Source organism: Puma concolor, chromosome B3, assembly GCF_028749965.1.
Source record: "Puma concolor isolate L17-30 chromosome B3, mPumCon1.1.hap2, whole genome shotgun sequence".
Taxonomy (NCBI): Eukaryota; Metazoa; Chordata; class Mammalia; order Carnivora; family Felidae; genus Puma; species Puma concolor.
In genome coordinates this window covers 118,502,777-118,523,279 of record NC_141672.1, presented here as the reverse complement: position 1 = coordinate 118,523,279, position 20,503 = coordinate 118,502,777, and positions in this window count along the sequence as shown.

The following is a 20,503-nucleotide window of genomic DNA, read 5'->3' as shown; positions in this document are numbered from 1 at the left end:
ACATTCAGAAGTAAATGTATAGCCTTAAATGAATTCGTTAAAATATAGAAATATTTTAAATGAGCACTCTGAATTGTTTAACTCAAAAAGGGAAAAAATGACCGGTGGTTGCCACAAGGGGTGGGGGGGGATGGGTGAAATCAGTGACAGGGATTAAGGAGTTCACTGGTTGTGATGAGCACCAGGTATTGTATGGAAGTGCACTATACTGTACACCTGAAACTAATATTACACTGTGTGTTAACTACATAGAATTTGAATTTAAGAAAAGGAGGAGGGATGAATAAAAGAATAATAAGCCCAAAGAAAGTAGAAGAAAACAGTAAAGATCGAAATTATTTCACATAGGAAATGAGGGATGCCTGGGTGGCTTAGTCAGTCAAACATCTGACTCTTGATTTCAGTTCAGATCATGATCTCATGGTTCATGGGTTCAAGCCCCACGTTGGGCTCTGCACTGGCAGTGCAGAGCCTGCTTGGGATTCTCTCTCTCCTCTGTCTGCACTTCCTCTGCTTGCTCTCTCTCTCTCTCTCTCTCTCTCTCTCTCAAAATAAATAAACTTTTTAAAAATTTTTTAAATAGGAAATGAAAAGAAACAGAGAGATACAGCAGTCAAGTTATTTCATGGATCACGTCCACCCTGCAGAATTGCATCTTTACCTGCTATAAAAATTTTCATTCTAACTTTGCCTACTTTTGAAAGTTATAGTTTTGGGGGGAATTTTTTCCTGGAGGTTTGATGATGGTCTTTAGATACAGGCCTGAATGTTTTGACCAGGGAGCTGGGCATAGAAGTCTGTCAAATACTTTTAGGATTCCTACCTCATTTTTATCCTCTCAATACCCAGTGAAGTAGGGAGGGTGGGACTGTCACCGTGGGGCACAGGAGCAGAGACTCGCCCACAGTCATGCAGTGGTTAATGACACAGCTGGAAAAAGAACCCGTGTCTCTGTCCCCTACCCCAGCTTTTCCCATATCTCCCCTGGTCACCTTCAAGCTTCAGGGGAGTTATAAAGTATCTTTCCCTCAAGTCTCCTTCCTGGGACCTATTCTGACCAATACATGACCTCACTGGAGATGCCAGAAGTGAGAAAACCCCAGCATCCCTGGGAGACACCCTGCACACCCCCCTGGGGGTATGATGGATCTCAGAATCAGGAGAGTGGCCCACTCACCACAGTGCTGTCTTCAGCACATTTGAAGCTCACCTTTGCAGGCAGTCAGGTGGGAGGGCTTGGCTTACAAGACCAGAGACGGCCCTTTCCAGGTGAACAGAAGGAAAGTTTTTGTGAAAAAAACCATTGTTCTCTGGATCCGTTTAAAGTGAGGCCCAGCCATTCTTGTGTGTGTGTGTGTGTGTGTGTGTGTGTGTGTGTGTGTTTGTGTGTGTGCGTGCATGTTTGTATTTATTTTTTTGAAAGAAAGAGACAGCAAGTGGTGGAGGGGCAGGGAGACACAGAATTCAAAGCAGGCTCCAGGCTCTGAGCTGTCAGCACAGAGCCTGACGTGGGGTTTGAATTCACAAGCTTTGAGAGCATGACCTGAGCCAAAGTCAGACACTTAACCGACTGAGCCACCCAGGCGCCCCTGTTGTGTTTTTTTTAATGTTTATTTATTTTTGAGAAAGAGAGAGAGAGCAAGCAGGGTAGGGGCAGAAAGAGAAGAGGACAGAGGATCCCAAGCGGGCTTGGTGCTGACAGCAGAGAGCCCCATGCAGGACTCAAACTCACAAACTGTGTGATCATGACCTGAGCTGAAGTCAGATGCTTAAAGGACTGAGCCACCCAAGTGCCTCAAGCCATTCTTCAATTAATATTGCCTACTTGACAACCTGCCACTAGAATGACTTGGCCCAATACTATGGCCATAAAAGCCTGGACTGGTAAATTCCCTCATCTGGGAAATGCCCACCCCCAGAGAACTTCTAGAACATGGCGGACATCCAGCCATCTGAGACGAGCACGGCTAGAGCAGGGGCTGGAGGTGGCATCTGGGTTCTCTGCTGGGCCCGCTCTGTCCCTCCTCTCTCTGGGTGGGCTTCTCCCCATTTGTTGCGTCAGGATGGCATCTGATGTACCCACAAGGTCTGACCTAATGGTTTCGACTCTAAAGCAGCCTTGAGGACAGTCACCAGCCCACTGGCCTGGGGCTAGTAACGTGTTTCCCTGGGGAAGAAAGAATGATGCCCTCGTTGCCTGGCAGCATGCTATGGCTGCTTCTGTCCCCCCCCCAATTCCTTCACACTGTCATGATCTTGAAAGAAAATGCAATGCAATCTGCTTTGAAGTCTTCAAACAATCGTAAGTCACCGAGTTGTCACAGCTGAAAAGAACCTAAGGGGACAACGGGCACAACCCTCTTGTTGCTCTGAGGAGGAAACCGAGGCCCAAGGTCACACAATGAGGATAAGCAGTCCCCAGGGTCAGCACAGCTTCCACAGAGACCCACGCAGCAGCAATGGGGGCCCGAATCTCCACTGCCTAGGGGGGAAGCCTGAGGAGGAGAAGAGTGAGGAGGGGGCGGGAGGAGCTCAGACACAGGGGCAGGAAGCGGCATGAATTTGCTCAGCCCAGTTGTAGCTTGATGGATCGCAAGGGGCAGGCGCTCCGGCTGCTGGAACCACAGCTCCCCTGAGCCCCATCACTCAGCGATATGATAATAAAGTGGCCAGGGTTGGAAAAATGCTATGAGACTCCAGAGAGCTCAGTCTCATCCCGCCGGATTACAACCCTGTTATCGACACCCCCTGGGGCTAGTTCTGTCTCCTTCAACTCCAGCTCTGGAGAAGAAAGCTGCCGGGGATGTTACGGGGTGGGGTGTGGCTGGTGGGAGGCAGCCTGATCCAGTCGGAGAGCTGGGAGAAGGGGACGGCAGGTGGCAGGAGACCCTGACTCCCCCCCCCCAAGCACCACTCCCACCATAGATACCTAGGATGACTTTTCTTCCTGAGCCCCAACTCCAGTGTCCACTGAGGGCGACAGAGGAAGGAAAAACTGGGGGCCAGGCCTGGGGTTACTGGAGTACTTTAGGGCATAGTCCTCACTAGCCAAAGAGTTAGCAGATAGCAGAGATTGTGTGACTCAGCCGTTGATACTCAGAAGACAGAAAGAGCCGTCGGGGTTTCTGAGGGGTAGAGCAGCTTCTTGGGGATGGTGAGGCTACGCCAGGCTGGAAGGGTCATAATTCTATTCTAAACTATTGTCACAGACTCCTGCATGCCCCCACCCTTCTCCCCGTCCTCTCACACGTGGACTGGGGAGGACCCTAAACAGCAGGTGCCGCTCTGTCGTTCTGCGTGAGACCCTCCCCCAGCATGCCAACGCTACCAGGAGAAAGTCAAAATCCCATCGCGTAATAATATTCAGCCATAAACAGAAAATGAAATTCTGATACTTGCTACAACATGGGCGAAACTTGAGATTGTTAGGCCAGGTAAAATAACCCAGACATGAAAAGACAAATATTCCACTTACATGAAGTACCTGGAATAGGCACATTCATAGAGACAGAAAGGAAAACGGTGATGGCCAGGGGCCGGGGCAAGGGGGAGGTGGGGGGAAGGGAAGTTACTGCCTCAGGGGTACAGAATTTCTGTTTGGGAGGACAAATAGGTCTTAAAGTGGGTAGTGGTGATGCTTATACAACATTGTGAATGTACTGAATGGCGCTGACTTGTATACTTTAAAATGACTCAAATGATAAACTTCATGCTATATATATTTTTTGCTAGGATCCAAAAACTCCATCAGGTGCTGCCATGCGATGCCTCCGCCCCCTCTAATATCAAGGGGGCACGTACATAGAATAAGGGGAGATGCAGAAGTCTTGCTGAGCACAGGTAACACCACCACAAGCACATATCTCCTCCCCGAATGGCCCTTGGTCTCAGCCACGCACAGCACTCTCTGCCTCCTGTGGGCACCATGTCTTGTCATGCCTCTGTGCCTTTGCACATGCTATTCCTTTGGCCTGGGACTCCAGCTGCCCCTTCTCTTTCTGACTAACGCCACCTGGATCTTTAAACTAGGCAGATATGCCACCCTGTCTGTGAATTCTCGCCCACTGTGCTCCCAGGATAAGCACAGTTAGGTCCACCTTCCTCCGGGGTACCCGCATCAAGGTGCCCATGCTGACAGGTGCTGAATTTGTGGGTGAAAAAGATGATGCACCCCCTTGAGGAGAGCTGGACGGGCAGCCCGAGGCAGCACAGCAAAGACTCCAGCGTCACTACCTGTAGGTATGCTTAGTTAAAACAGCAACAAGCCACGTTCAGCGGCTGAATTTGGGTTTCCTCCCCCAGCATCTTCTATTCGAATGTAAACCATGGCTCAAAAGCAGCCGAGGCACTGTTGTAACATTAGGGTCAAGCTTAATATTAAATTCCCAAGACAACGCGGTGATATTTTGGTCTACCAGCCACCGAGAAAAAAAAGACAGGAACTTGGAGAAAACCAAAAAAGCAGCTAAAAGCTGGAGCTGCCTCATCTCTCTAGGGGAATTTTTAAGTGGTTCCAGCTAGAATTTAAAACATGGATATTAGTTTAGTTTAGGAACTTTATAATCTCTAAAAATGATAATCCACAAATCAAGATCTGGTTCCCTGTTCTGTTCCCGTACTGAGGATGCTGAATTTACATAAATAAGAATACAGTCACCAGATAACTAGCTAGCTAGACTCATAGAGACACATGCACATATATAGGACTAAAAACACTTAGATTTTTTTGAATCCTTGTAAAATCGTGATGCGATGTGCACACTTGAACATCTTATATATTAGTCAGTGCAGTACCGTGTCTGTGTCCCTGTTTCCTCATCTAGACTGTGAGCTCCTTGAAGGCAGGTGCCTTTGTCTCAGCCCAACAGCGTTTGGCACATAAAAGGAAGTAAATAAATGCCCACTTTGTAAATTAATGAGTTGTTGTATGTTTCTCCAGCACCCAGTACAGTACATGGTTCACAGCTGAAGCTAAGTACATGCTAGAAAAAGAAAGGACCTGACCAGTGACACAGTGTCCTCAACTGTAAGATGGCCCTGCCCCCCGAAAGAAGACAGGCACTTGGAAAAGCAGACTTTGCACACGGAAGAGCTGCTGTGTCCGTGCTCACCAATCCACCAGCTGGGGTGGATAGCAGGAAGGTGAAGAGGAACAGCAGAGTTGCCTCCATGGCTGAGAGGCCATGCTGCCTGGGTTCTGGGGCCTTGAAGGGTGAGGCAAGAGCTGTGCCAAACTCCCTGTGGGCTGCCAATAGCTCAAAATCTGCAGCATGGGGCCATGAAATCCAAGCAAAGTTTTTTGGGAAGAGACTGTTCATAGTAGCAGTGTTCATGATGGCAAAAAATGTCAGAGGCGCCTGGGTGGCTCAATCAGTTGAGCATCTGACTTCGGTTCAGATCATGATCTCACAGTTCGTGAGTTCGAGCCCCACATCGGCTCGGCTCGCTGCCATCAGGACGAAGCCCGCTTCAGATCCTCTGTCCCTCTCCCTCTCTGCACCTCCCCTAATCATGCGTCCTCTCTCAAAAATAAATAAACATTAAAAAAAAGTCAGACACCCCAAATGCACTTTGAAAGAAGAATTGATACATGGGGTTAGTGTCACTCCATAAAAATACTGGACTGCAGTGAAATGCAAGAAACCACAGTCATGTACAACAGTACGGATGAATCTTAGCAACATACTTGAGTAAAAAAGTAAATCTCAGAAGATCACTTATAAGAAAAGATCAATGGAGCTAAGAGCTGGCTCTTTGAAAAGATAAACAAAATTGGCAAACCTTTAGCCAGACCCAACAAGAAAAAAAGAGAGAGGACTCAAACAAATAAAATCAGAAATGAGAGAGAAGTTATAACTGAGACCACAGAAATACAAAGGATCATAAGAGACTACTATGAACAATTATACATCAACAAATTGGACAATCTAGAAGAAATGGATAAATTCCTAGAAATACACAGTCTTCCAAGACTGAATCATGAAGAAATAGAAAATCTGAATAGACTGATTACTAGTAAAGAGACTGAATCAGTACTCAAAAAACTTTCAACAAAAGTCCAGGACCAGACGGCTTCCCTGGTGAGTTCTACCAAACATTCAGAGAGGATTTAATACCTGCCTTCTCAAACTATTCCAAAATATTAAAGGGGAAGAAATGCTTCCAAACTCTCATTTTATGAGGCCAACATTACCCTGATACCAAAACCAAACAAAGACACCACAGAAAAAGAAAATTACAGGCCAATATCCCTGATGAGCCTCCTCAATAAGATATTAGCAAGCCAAATTCAACAAGACATTAGAAGGATCATACACCATGATCAAGTGGGAGCTTTTCCAGGGATGAATGGGGGTTCAATCTCCACAAAGCAATCAACATGATACACCACATTTTAAAAATTAAGAATAAAAGGATGCCTGGGGTGCTCAGGTGATTAAGTGTCCAACTACTGATTTCGGCTCAAGTCATGATCTCTCGGTTCGTGAGATCAAGCCCCTCATTGGGCTCTACAATGACAATGTGGAGCTTGCTTGGGATTCTCTCTCTCCCTCTCTCTCTGCTCTCCTCTCTCTCTCTCTCCCTCTCTCTCTCTCTCAAAATAAATAAAATAAACTTTTTTAAAAAATAAAGGATAGAAAGCATATAATGATCTCAATAGATGCAGAAAAAGCGTTTGACAAAATTCAACACCCACTTATGATAAAAACTTTCAACAAAGTAAGTGTAGGTGAAGCACACCTCAACACAGTAAAGGCCATATGTGACAGACCACAGCTGACACCATAGCCAAAGGTGAAAAACTGAAAGCTTTTCCTCTAAGGTCAGCTACAAACAAAGATGCCCACTCTTGCCACTTTTATTCAACATTGTGTTGGAAGTCCTAGCCAGAACAACTAGGCAGGAAGAAGAAATAAAAAGCATCCAAACTGGAAAGGAAGAAGTAAAACTGTCACTATTTGCAGATGACATGAAACTATATATAGAAAACCCTAAAGAGCCACACACACACACACAGCTGTTAGAACTAATAAATGAATTCAGTGAAGTCACAGGATACAAAATTAATACACAGAAATCTGTCGCATTTCTATACACCAATAATAACCTAGCAGAAAGAAATTAAGACAAAAATCCCATTCAGAATGGCATCAAAAGAATAAAACACTTAGGAATAAATTTAACTGAGGAGGTGAAAGACCTGTACTCTGAAAATGACAAGATGTCAGGGCACCTGGCCGGCTCAGTCAGTAGAGCATGAGACTCTTGATCTCGGGGTTGTGAGTTCGAGCCCCACATTGGGTGTAGATAATACTCAAAAATAAAATCTTTAGAGGCACCTGGGTGGCTCAGTCAATTGGGCGTCTGACTTCAGCTCAGGTCATGATCTCACGGTTTGTGGGTTAAAGCCCCACGGTTCAGCTCTGTGCTGACAGCTCAGAGCCTGGAGCCTGCTTCAGATTCTGTGTCTCCTTCTCTCTCTGCCCCTCCCCTGCTGTGTGCACGTGCTCTCTCTCTCTCTCTCTCTCTCTCTCTCTCTCTCTCTCTCTCTCTTTCTCTCTCAAGAATAAATAGACATTAGGGGTGTCTGTGTGGCTCAGTGGGTTAGACATCTGACTTCAGCTCCAGTCATAATCTTGCGGTTTATGGGTTCGAGCCCTGTATCAGGCTCTGTGCTGACAGACCCTTTTCAATAAATAGTGTTGGGAAAACTGAACAGCTACATGCATAAGTATGAAACTGGACCACTTTCTTAAACCATGTACAAAAATTAACCCAAAATAGATTAAAGACTTAAATGTGAGACCTGAAACCATAAACTCCTGGAAGAAAGCATAGGCTTTTTGACATCGTCTTAATTATTTTTTTTTGGACCTAACCCACAAGCAAGGGGCAACCAAAGCAAAAGTAAACAAGTGGGACAACATCAAACTAAAAAACTTCTGGGGCGCCTGGGTGGCTCAGTCGGTTAAGCGGCCGACTGCAGCTTGGGTCATGATCTCACGGTCCGTGAGTTCGAGCCCCGCGTCAGGCTCTGTGCTGACAGCTCAGAGCCTGGAGCCTGCTTCAGATTCTGTGTCTCCCTCTCTCTGACCCTCCCCCGTTCATGCTCTGTCTCTCTCTATCTCAAAAATAAATAAATGTTAAAAAAAATTTAAAAAAAAAAAAAAAACTAAAAAACTTCTGCACAAGGACTCTGGGTGGCTCAGCTGGTTGAGTGTCTGACTTCAGCTCAGGTCAAGATCTCACGGTTCGTAACTCTGAGCCCTGCTGTCAACACAGAGCCTGCTTTGGATCCTCTGTCCCCCTCTTTCTCTGCACCTCCTCCACTTGTGCTCTCTCTAAAAAATAAATTAAAAACATTGAAATAAAAATAAAATAAAATAAAATAAAATAAAATAAAATAAAAAACTTCTGCATAGCAAAGGAAACTATCAACAAAATGAAAAGGCAGCCTACTGAACTGGAGAAAACACTTGCATATTGCGTATCTGCTAAGGGGCTAATATTCAAAACCTATAAATAACTCATGTAACTTAATACCAAAAACTCAAACAAGCTGATTTTACATGGGCAGATGATCTGAACAGACATTTTTCCAAAGAAAACATCCAGATGCCCGACAGACACATGGAAAGATGCTCAACATCACTCATCATTGGGGAAATGCAAATAAAAACCTCAAAGAGATATCACCTGACACCTGTCAGAATGGTTATTATCAAAAAGAAAGAAAGAACAAGTTGTTGGTGAGGATGTTGACAAAAAGGAATCCTTGTGCACTGTTGGTGCTAATGTAAACTGGTGCGGCCACTATGAAAAACAGTATGGAGAGTCCTCAAAAAATTAAAAATAGAACTAGCATACAATCCAGCAATACCACATCCGGGTATTTATCTGAGGAAAACAAAAACAGTAACACAAAAAGACACACGCACCCCTATGTTCACTGCAGCATTAGCTACGACAGCCAAGAGATGGGAGAACCCAAGCGTCCATCGATAGATGGATGGATAAAGGATGCTACTCAGCCGTGAGAAAGAATGAGATCTTGCCATTTGTGACAACATGAATAGGACTTGAGGGTATTATGCTAAGTGAAATAAGCAGGCAGAGAAAGTCAAATATCATACGGTTTTGCTTTGAATGCAGAATCTAAAAAACAAAATAAATGAACAGACAAATCAAAACCAGACTCATTGATACAGAGAACAGACTGATGCTTGCCAGAGGAGACAGGGGTTGGAGGGTGGTTGAAAGGGGATCAAGAGGTACAAAGCTCAAAAAAAAAAAAAAAAGAGGTACAAAGCTCCAAGTCACGGGATGTAAGGTAGAGCACAGAGAATATAGACAATAATATTGTAATAATTTTGTATGGTGACAGATGACAACTAGACTTATTATGGTGATCATTTCATAATGTATATAAATGGTGAATCATTATGTTGCATACCTGAAACTAATATAATATTGTATCAATTAGACTTCAATTTTAAGAAAAGATCACTTACAACATGATGCCCTTTCTGTAAAGTTCATAAACAACTGAAATAAAAAACTTAGTATTTAGGCTGCACAGATACGTGGTTGTGGTGACATTACCCAAGCTTAACAAGACTTCTGGTTCTTCCTTCTTTCTAGGTACATGCCCTCTTGAAATTAAGGACAGACTTGGGAAGAAGAGCTTTGGCCAATGAACTGTCACTGAAGTGCTCAGTCACTTTCGGGCAGAAACATCTAAGAACTGGTGCATAGTTTTTATCCTCCCGTGACAAAGCAAAACCCCAGAACCCCAGAGGCCTCTGCCCATCTGCGCTGGTCACGTAACATGAGCAAGAAATAAACTTTTGTTGTGTTAAGCCACTGAGATTAGGAGTTATTTGTTACTGCAGCATAACCTAGTCTACCCTGACTGATGCAGTAATAAAATTGTATTTAGAAAGCCTAGGGAATGATAGACACATAATTCAGATAATTCAGCATAGTATATACCTCTGAGGGGGAAGCAGGAGGCTGTGATAAAGGAGGAGCACAATATAGGTGCAGACACTGTTAAGGCTCGAGATCTCAGGTTGAGGGTTTTTTTTTTTTTAATGAATTTTTAAAATTTTTAATGTTTTATTTATTTGTTTTTAATTTTTTAATTTTTTTTTTTTTTGAGAGAGAGAGAGGAACTGTGTGCTCGTGCGAGTCAGGGAGGGGCACAGAGAGAGAGAGACACAGAATCTGAAGCAGGCTCCAGGCTCTGAGCTGTCAACACGGAGTCTGATGCGGGGCTCGAACTCAGGAAGTGCAGGATCATGACCTGAGCCGAAGTTGGACGCTTAACCAACTGAGCCACCCGGGCTCCCCAGTCGCAGGTTGAGTTCTGAGTTCCACTGTCAAAAAAAACCCAGAGGCCCAAAATAGAGTCACTTAATGCTACGCCCCGTCACCAAACCAGGGCTTAATGTCTAACCTGATTACACTTTCAAACTTCCCCAGAAATGTAGTCTTAACCAATTAGTAATTTTCTAGGGTACCAATAGAGTAATCTTTGACACAGGCCCTCTCCATGCTCCAAAGGAAGAAAAGGTAACCCAGCTAATAACTACTAAGACCCTTTTGTCCCCCCAAAGGAAGATCACCTCACCCAAAATCATCCTTTTTTCTGTTTATGACTTCCTTGTCCTGCCTTTAAAAATCTTTTCTGCAGCCGAATGGAGCTCCTTCCTAATGTGCTAGATGGGAGGCAACCTGATTGTGAAGTTGCTTAATACAGCCACTTGATCTTTTAAATTACTCAGTTGAATTTTTGTTATTTAACATCACTATGTTGCTGTAAACAAAAATATATCATTGTAAGCAAAGAAATTAATTAATTAAAGTGGCCCTGCATGGGCCAATAATGAGAGTATGTCATAGGCAGGGTGGTGATTAACCCAGTTCTGTGTACCTGAGGTCCATTTAAGAAGGAAAAAGGAGGGGCGCCTGGGTGGCGCAGTCGGTTAAGCATCCGACTTCAACCAGGTCACGATCTCGCAGTCTGTGAGTTCGAGCCCCGCGTCGGGCTCTGGGCTGATGGCTCAGAGCCTGGAGCCTGTTTCCGATTCTGTGTCTCCCTCTCTCTCTGCCCCTCCCCCGTTCATGCTCTGTCTCTCTCTGTCCCAAAAATAAATAAACGTTGGAAAAAAAAAATTAAAAAAAAATAATAATAATAATAATAAAAAAAAAAAAAAAGAAGGAAAAAGGAAAAGGAAAGGGGAGTGTCATTTGGACACGAGCTGGAAACCCAGCCGCGTTCCTGCCCAAGGGGAGCCTGCATCTCATTCTGTAGGCAATGTACACAGTGTAACCAAAGTGTGTAAAGAAGGGCAGAAGGAGCTCAGAGATGTGTCTCTTTCCCCATGCCCCGAGGTCCAGGGCCTCAGATTCCACTCCCGACAACCCCCCTCAAGCCAGCAGGTTGGGAAGGTGGGAGACACAGAGCCTTTGTTTCTGGCAGCTTGCCAAACCTGCCCTGAAGCCCCATTTCGGTTTATTTGCATGAAGTGGTTTCACCCCCAAACTCTCCTCCCCGCCACTTCCCCCTCACCCCAGGGACGCTTGCCGGCCTGGCTGGGCTCGAGACCTCACAGGCCCCTGGACCAACCGCAGGCCCCCTTTGATGATGTCATATTCACCACAAAGGATTCTGCTTTTTCTGTACCCTGGGCATCATGAATCTTACATAACTCTGTGTCCTCGACCTTGATGCTAAAATCATTGCATTCAGTGAGGAGCCACTGGGGAGTTTTAAGGAAGAGAGGTGGTGGTGTTTGCAACTGGAAAGTTGTTGCGGTGACCAGTGAGGGCCGGGGATAGAAGGGGTCGGGGTGCGGGCGGGGGCGCTGGGGCAGACCTAAGAGCCACTCAGAAGGTGGAATCAAGAACTTGGCATGAGTCAGAGGGACAAAGCCCATCTCCTCGGTCCCTGGGGGTGAAATGGGAACAGGCCTGCCACCCTGCTCCCAACATTGCAAGGGGCAAAGGGAGAGGTCAGGTATCAGGGGGAATGGCTGCCTGGGGTTGTGGCCTCTGGAGGAGACCGGGCTCAGAGGTGGGCCGTGAGGCAGAGGACAGCCATTTCTCTTTGGACGTTTACAACTATTTGCCTACGTTACTTTGACCATAAAAGTTTCAACTAAAAAAAAAAGGAAAGTCATGTGAGATTCAGTCATGTTCTTATACACGTGACCTTTAGGGAGTTCATAAGCCTAGAAATTATGCAGAGTCGTGGGTACAGGTCTCTTCTGAAAAGGGGTCTATAAGTTTTACCAAATTCTCAAAAAAGACTGCGACCTGGTAATAATAATTAACATTTGTGTAACACTATATCTCAGGCTCTGAGATATGTACACACACACACACACATTCACTAAATCTTCACAACAACCCTATGAGACACATTGTATTGTGCCAAATAATAAAAATTCAACAGTAAATTTTAAAGATCTAATTGGCTTTATTCATTGATTCATGAATCAGTCTGCATCCCATCTAGCTGGTAGAGGGGAGCTCCAAAGGGTGACTGAAAAGCTAGACACGGAGCAGAAAAAAGGAAAATATTAGCAAAGAATCCATTGTTTTAGGCAAGGTTGCCCTCCTAAGGGGAACAAAAGGGGTCTATCAGTAAATTTCCTAATGCTGACCAGAAATGTTGACTGGTTATAGGTTGCATTCCTGGGGGGTTGACACTACAGATAGGTTCGGCATTAAGTCTTGGTTTACTGACTTAGGGCCTTAACCTGCATGAAGCCATTTGGGGTCTCTGGTTTTCTTTTTAACAATTGTCATCCCCATTTTACAGATGTAGGGACTGAGTGAGGCACAAGGAGGTTAAGCTTGTTGCTGAAGCTTGCTCAGTTAGTGAGATTTGCTTCTCCAGAATGTCGACCACTAACCTAGACCCGCTCTGGTCCAATACTGAACTGCCAGCCAGCCTGGATGTGTGGACCTCTGTGCTCACAGCCCTTCTCATGCCCCTCACTTCAGTAACAGTGGGAAATCCTGGTCCCTCACTGTCATCGCTGCCCACAGCAAGGAAGGTGATTTTGTGTCAGGGACATCTCAGGAACAAGCTTGGAAGGAGGGGGGAAGCCTTCCCACCCATCAGCGCCCCAGCACCACTGCAGAGGCTGGCCCAGACTGGCCAACCCCCAACAGGGACAAGAACCCACCTTCCTCAGTACTAAACCCTACTGTCCCCCTGGTCTCTCCTCTGCCTCCCCCCTCAGCTCCATCTGAGGCTGAGGAAACGCATCGAGTTGGCAACCTTGGGTGGGACCCAGGACCTCTAACCTCCATTTCCCCATCCCCTGCAGTCCTGCCCTAGCATGGATTGGTCCCCGCTTCATGGACTGTCCTCTGAGGCCTCCTCTGTGCCAGAGCCCTCCCCCCAAGGAACTTGTGGCAGAGGCAGGACCCTGCAGAGGAGACAGGGGAAGAGGCTGCCTCAGGAGATAGTGAGGGCCCCTCCCCAGGAAGCATGTGAGTGGAGAATGGATGGCCAGTCATTTGACAGGGGCCTAGACTAGTGGTCACGCCCACATCTCATAATCTCCTCCCCATCTAGGACTTCATGTGGGGTCTGGTGACACTTACGGACATCACAATAAGGTATATGATTGGCTCCAGCCAGCTGGGCCTCACAGCCTGCTCTAGACCTTGATTCCTCAGAGGCCCAGAGAGAGACAGGGGCTTGCTCAAGGTGCCCCGGCATCTGGAGCTGCACAAGTGGGAAGGGAAGCCCAGGACACTGGATGGCAGGGGGAGAGGAATGAGCCTGGAGGAGAGGCTTGAGCAAAAGGGTCAGAGGGGCTTTCTGGAGGAGGGAAGACATTCATGAGAAGTCCTCAGGTAGGGAGGGTTTGAATAGGCTGAGAAGCAGGGGGCCAAGAACAGGCCATGTTCAGGCAAAGCAGAAGACGGCTGGAGTCAGTAGCCTGATGAGGGGTCTCAGTGGGGGCTGTGGAACATGAACGCCCAGCTGGGCAGGGGAGCTCCTTACTGATCTCCCCTAGCCCACCCAGGACAGAAGCCTGTCCTGGTGCCTGGTCTCAGAGAGGGGAATTCCTCACTTACCCTAACAGCGTGAGAGTCGGGGAGACAGGTCTGGGCCTCCCACCTCAACTACCGTCAGACAGGGGCCATCAAGTCACAGCTCTGTCTCCTCACAGTCTTCCCAGGGCAGGGGAAGAGGCTCCCAGCAGGCGGGCCCTTGCCAGCCTCTCCAGCCCCACCCCACCAGCAGGGCGGCAGGGACACAGGGACACAGGAGGGGTTGCCCCAGCCACCCCTCCAGAGCAGGATTTTCCAGGGTTCCAGCTTCAGCTGGGAGCGGGCTATTTTTAGCAGGCTCTCCACAGCCACGAGCTGTCTCAGAAGTGCCAGCGCGCTCATACTCGGTCCCTCGCTGTTCTCGGCTTTTAGCTCTTGCAGGGAGTGATTCTCGCACTCAGCACGCTCCGATTACCAGAGTGACCTGAGCAGCTGCCTCGCGTCTCCTCATCGATGGAGCCCATAGGCGAGTGACATGAGAGGAGGCTGCAGGCAGGCCTTCCCCCCCCTGTTCTGCAGCCCTGCTGTCCCCCCAGCCACTCTGGCACCCCTCACAGCAAGGGAGGCACCCTGGGGGCAGAGGGTGGACGGATTTGTTGGCTTGATTCGCATGATGTATCAATTACTTCATGAGGTGTGAGGTACATTCTGGAGGAGCGGGAGCCCACCTGCCCCAGCCCTTTGCAGAAGGACCCGCCCGGGAGGGAGGTAGTTTACCCCACCCCAGGGAAGAGGAACTCATTGAGAAGAGCCCCACACTCCCCTCGATGGGGGCAGAGACTCTAATGTTTTCTGAGGGGTTCAGCAGTGCCAGGAGAGAGATGCACTGCTGTGCACGTAATAAACGGTTCATGCCATTCTTCACTTCCGCAGAGGGTTATAAACACACTGTGTTGATAGGTCTTCTAGTTCTTTAAGAGAACGTTAAGATTCAAAATCTGTTGTGGAATCTCCCAGGTTTTAAATGTTGGCAACTAGGTCAAGTTTTTAAAAGAATGTTGTGTAGTTTAAATGGAATGCATCCAGGAACCCTGCCTGATCCACTCACTGGCCAGGAGATGGGAGTGGTGCTAAGCATGGACCCAGCTTTCCAGCGCTCAGTCTGCTCCATTCCAAGAGGTGCCAGCATGGGAGGCCCCTCCATTCCAGAGGGGAGCAGCCTCAGGACCCCGGATCCCAAAGGGCAGGGCGCCATCCTTTAGGGCCCAACCAGCATTTTTCAAATGCTCGTCCAGGGAAACTAGCTCCAAGAGCTGTTGGTAGACGTTCCTTATTTATGGGCTAACACTCAGAATCTCTGGGTTCAACACAGCAAAACAGGCTTCTTTATTGCAGGAGTTGCCCAAGCCTTTAACATGTAACAAAGTGCCTCGTGAATTTCCAGGAGGTGAGGCATATGCAGTGCTTCTCAAAATATTTCCACATGGAACTCACTTTTAATGCACACGCATTAACTCTGCAAAAGATACTACCACTCCATAGAATGTGGTTCTGGAAGTGTGGCTCACCACACTCTTACCCATTCCTCAGACCCAACATCCCAGGGTGGCTGTAGCATAAGCATGGGGGGTAGAAAGAGTGGCAGAGGGGAAGCTGGGACCAGAAGGCACTAGTCAAGAGCATGGCTTTGTCTTGAGGGCAGAGTGTTAAGCCAGGAGGGACCTGGGGGACTAAAAGGTAAGCGCTCGTTGCTCAGACACCAGACCAAAGGAGAGGGACCCGGCCAGAGGTAGGGAAAGTGCTCCAGAGTGGACAAGTCCCAGGGCTAAATGGTCAGGACTCGGTGGCTGGAAGGCTGTGGGGAATGCAGGGGAAGGAGGCAGTGAGGACGAAACCAAAAGAGGGGCTAAATGGACAGAGCCCAGACTGAGGCTTCCCTCCGTATGCCCTGCCCCACTACCCATCTCATAAGGGAGCCAGGCTCAGGCAAACTTAAGCCACCTGTGGTTCCCATGGCAACCGCGGGAGAGAAGCAGCTGGGCAAGCAGAGACAGAGAAGTGAGTGGGGAGGGGCTGCTGTCCTGATCCACGCCCTGTGGGACCCAGGAGTTCAGACCCTGGCCACCCCACCCCCCAGGCAGCTGATAGTGGCCAAAGGGTGGCCAGGAGAGAAAGGCAGGGCCCTGCCTGCTACTGCCCCCCAAGACTCCTGTTCCCAGAGCCCAGTTAAGAGGATCATCCAAGTTCTTGCTGCTGCAGTGAACCCCGACATCGCTGTGGTCCAGCCTGTGTCCACTGACGCTCAGCAGCCCTTATCCCTACCTCTAGGAGGAAAGGCAGGGGCGATCCCCATGACTGTTTCTCTGCTGCCCGCGCAGCCACAGAGCTAATTTTAGCCCTGACATCAGGCTGCAGCCAGGGGCACTGGGTTGGAGAGGGCTGTGTGCCCGCCCAGTTCTACATGCTGGGAGCTCTGAAGGCCCTGGGTGCCCAGAGGGAGGACTGGATGGCGACTGTCCTGACCCCTAGGCCCGTATCTGCCACACAGGCAGATACTCCCACCCCCACCGCTCACCTCCCTCTAGGACTTCCTGCTCTCCTGGGGACCCACACCCGGACAACAGCCACACCCTTAGCCAGACACACAGGCCCTCCAAGAGCTGGCCCTGCCCACTTTTGGGTTATTCCCATTGCTCTGGGCTCTCTTTCTGACCTAGTTAGGCTGGTTAGTAGTTAGCTGCCCCCACCCGCACACAGAGCCAATATGCTGTACTATCTATGTCCATACAGATAGGATGCTTCCAGCAACCCCAGAACCACATGCTAAAATCCTACTGTGGTTCAGATCAAATATCACCCCCTCCATTAAGCATTCCCCCATGCCTTAGTCAGAGCTAAATTCACCCGCCTCTGTGCACCCGACCTCCTTGTATCCCTCTATGAGGCTATTTGTGCACACACTGTCTCCCACGTGAGGCTCTAAGCCCCTGAGAGTCCTGTTCATCTGTTTGCCCCATAAACCCAGCATGATGCTTGGCATACGGTCAGCATTGCTGGGGCCTGGAGAGGGTGGAGGGTGAGCATGGCCTCTTAAGAGGGGAAAGAAGCGGCCAATCCCAGCTCAGCCACTAGTTTGCCCTATAGTGATGGTGGCTGCCCCCACTCCCAATCCACAGTAAGACTGCCCACTTCCAGCCCGATGGCTCCCTCTGAGAATCACCCGGGAGTAGGCCTAAATGTCTGACCCCAGAGGACATTTGCTGACCTCTGGCATGGCGGGAAACGACTCGGGCCAGACACTCCCACTAAGTAACTTGACCTGAGACCTTCCACATGATGTCTTCAGTTCACGACTGAGGCAGAAGCCAAGAGCGTGTGTCTGGAGCGGCCAGGATGTAGACACAGTGCCACCGTGGAGATGAGGAGCAGACAAGGACAGAAGGGACGGTTCTGCAGCCCCAGCCTCAGCCGCAGCCCTCCCTCCACAGACACCCCACCCAGCCATCCAGTCCCACCTGGCTCCACTCCCACCCCTGTTCTGTGTCCAAGCCCTGCGCCACAATGCCTCGCGTGTTCGTGATGTTGCTACAGTGCCCATGACCCCCATAATCACGCTCCCAGGCAACCTAGGTGACTGCCCAGCTTAGGGCGGGGAAGCCTCGGGGACCCTAGAAGGACCACAGCACAGAGAACGCTCTGTGCCCTCCCATGCCTTTCTCTGCTGTGGGAAGGTAGGCTCCCTGAACACGGCCGTGGGCCCTACATCCCGGCTCACAGGAGAAGACGCTCCTCGGGACTACAGGCCACAGGGGTCAGGGGACCTTGTGCCCATGCTCCGGCTCTGGGAGAGACAGTGAGTTGCCTCTCAGGGCCTCCACTTGCCAGCCCACAGAGAAGGGTCCAGATAAGCCAGCGAGGAGTGAGGCACCCACCTGAGGGCCATGGACTCCCCTGTCCAACCTGATGCCAAGACCCTGCTGCTTAACCTCCTAGGCTGGGGGCTACGGATGTGCTAGGCTGGGGCAGGATATGCGGTGGCCACCACTGGTCATGTGATTTTTCTCCCTGGGCCTCACTTTCCCCTTGTGTGAGTTCCTGAGGGCAGGACCTATGGTGGCTTCTGTTTCCCAGTCCGGAAGCTGCCACAGGCAGGGTTGGAGCTCCTCTGATTGATTCTATCCAAGCTCACAGGGCTGAGTGCACACCGGGCCTGACACGAATGTGTTTCCTCCCTCCTGTGTCAGAAGATGCTGGAAGAGGGGAAGGTGGGAGAGGCCCTGAAGGTCTAGGATGGAGCAGGCCCAGGAATGACCAGACTTGCCCCACCCTCACCCCCACAGCCATCCCCGAAGAGCCATTTCTCCAGGAGAAGGGACCCAGGTGGCAGCCGGCGGTCATAAAGCCGTCTCGGAAAGGCTCCTGATGGCCAAACGTAAGTGCCCGTGCCACGGGGAGTAGCAGAGCTGGTAAATTACCGCTGAGGGCTGCACACCGCCCCCACTCTGTATTTATATCCGCCTTGGTGCCTGAAAATGGATATTTATGCATTTTCAATATTCAGGGCAAACGCTCCATCACTCAGCACTGCGTGGTTGCAGCACATTACACCGGCCCCGCGGAGACGTTCCTCTTCCACCTGGCTTGCCAGTTTGGGGGCTTCCGAGTGGGGCCTGGACCCAGAGCCTCTACAGAGCCCCCGCCTCCATCTGCAGGCCCACAAGCCCCAGGGGGAAGTGGAGGGAACGAAGGGCCAGGCCAGCCTCTCCTTGGAACCTCAGGACCAACTCAGAGACAGGGTCAGTCCCCACCCCCTTCTTTACAGAACAGCAGCCAAGCCTCCGAGAGGTTGGGTGCCCGGGACAGGCTCACACAACATCCTCTTTAGGCCGGGATTCCTCCATCCATGTCCCCAGGGGGGTGACCCCCTCCTGACCAGCCCACAGATATCCCAATCTCCAGATACTTCTGTGTATGTCTTATGGTCTGCCTCATCCTGTCTCAGATTCTCTAAATTCCTCTGTGTCTCTGGGCCTGTCTGGCTCTCATGGGCTCAGTCTCAGGCTCTCAGGTCTCTTTCTCTGTCTCTTTCACCCCTGGTGCCTGTGTCTCTTTGTCTCACTCCTATGCCCTATCCCCCCTTTCCTGCCTCACATGCTTTCTCTCTGAGTCCCTGTCCTTGTCCACCCCTGTCTCCCTGACTTCGTCATGGGGCCGAGATCAGGAGTGGGATGGCAGGAGCTGTCCTGGTATCCAGGAGGGGCCTCCTTGGGTGATCATGTCTCCCCCCGGCCTGGCCCTGAGAAAGGAGGGCCCCTGAGCCACGGACCCACAGAGCACAGGTGGGGCTGAGGTAGGGAGTTTCCGGGAGCAGATTTCTACTCTGTGGAAGTGAGAGATGGGGTGAACCCCTCATCCCCAGAGCCATGCAGCGAGCCCTGCAAGGAGATTTCTGCATACGTCCAACCATCAGACCTTGAAGGGCCCGTCTGGTTTTGGTGATGGGACTGAGTGATGGGGTCCCTGGGCCTGCTCTGAACTGAAAGGGTTAATGCCTGGCCCCTGAGAGCTTCTTGAACATGCTCCTCCTCCTGCTCCTTCACCTTAACCTCTCCAGCGAGCCCCTTTTCTCCTCCCTCTCTCCCCCTCTTTCCCCCTCTCTCCCCCTTTCTCCCTCTGTCTCTCTCCATCCATCCATTCCTCTTTCCCTCTTTTCTTCCCTCTCTCTGTCACCAACGATAAGAATTAATTAAATATGTCCTCAGCTCCGGTCTCCTCACTTGCCCCAGGGAATTAACCAGCCCCAGCACCTCAGGCCTTGTTAGATTCCAGGAAAAACATAACGCTTGCCCTCTGCAGCATGTACGTGTGCGTGTGGGGGTCCCTGCACATGAAGAAGTACACACAGTGCCCACAGGGGCGTGCTGCGTGCTATTGCGTGTTTCCCATGTCTGGTCTGCCGGTTCGTCCACACGCACAGGTCTGGAGACGCCGGTCAGGATGTTTATGTGGATACTTTCATGAGTCTGCTAGTATGGATGAGGGTCTGCGTTCCCTACGGACATCTGCACGCGTGCATTGTATGTCTTTGCACTTAAGTCCACCTCCCTGTGGACATGTGTCTATCGAATCTGTGTGCTTGTACAGTGTGTCTGGGTATGTGCATTACCGTGCAAATCTGTTTGGACAAAGACCTATACGTCTCTGTGTTGTGCGTGCATGTGTGCATGTGCACATCTAACAGTATTGTGTGCTCGTGGGTGAGCGTGTCTACGTGCTACTGTGTGTGTGTGTGTGTGTGTGTGTGTGTGTGTGCAGCGTACCTACACCCTGGCCGCCCTGCACACATCTCCTTCCTGTCTCCCAGGGAGCCAGCGGCCCTGTCTCCAGCAAGAGCCCTTGTGCTGCATCTCTGGGGTGATGACGGTGGAGTCAGTGGCAGTGGCAGTACAGGTGGCAGGAGCCCAGAGGTAGGAAGGTGGAGGTG